Raw genomic sequence first — 246 nt, forward strand, 5'->3', positions numbered from 1 at the left:
TCAACTTGCCCGAAAGACTTCCAATTCTACCATGGAGGTACCACATCTGCAACAGTTTACAGTCTGAACCAATTAAGACCAAAAGTTCTGTGATGTGTGAGTTTGTGATCAACTGTCTCCAAAGCATACAGCCCTATCAGCTGAAGAGGAGCCGCGGATCCAGCTTTAAACACTACAACAATGATGTAATGTCGGTCAAATAGACTTTTATTTTTGTCTATAAAAGTGTTGACGATAATAAAAATA

The sequence above is a fragment of the Oncorhynchus kisutch genome, unplaced genomic scaffold, assembly GCF_002021735.2.
Source record: "Oncorhynchus kisutch isolate 150728-3 unplaced genomic scaffold, Okis_V2 scaffold1585, whole genome shotgun sequence".
NCBI classification, from domain to species: domain Eukaryota; kingdom Metazoa; phylum Chordata; class Actinopteri; order Salmoniformes; family Salmonidae; genus Oncorhynchus; species Oncorhynchus kisutch.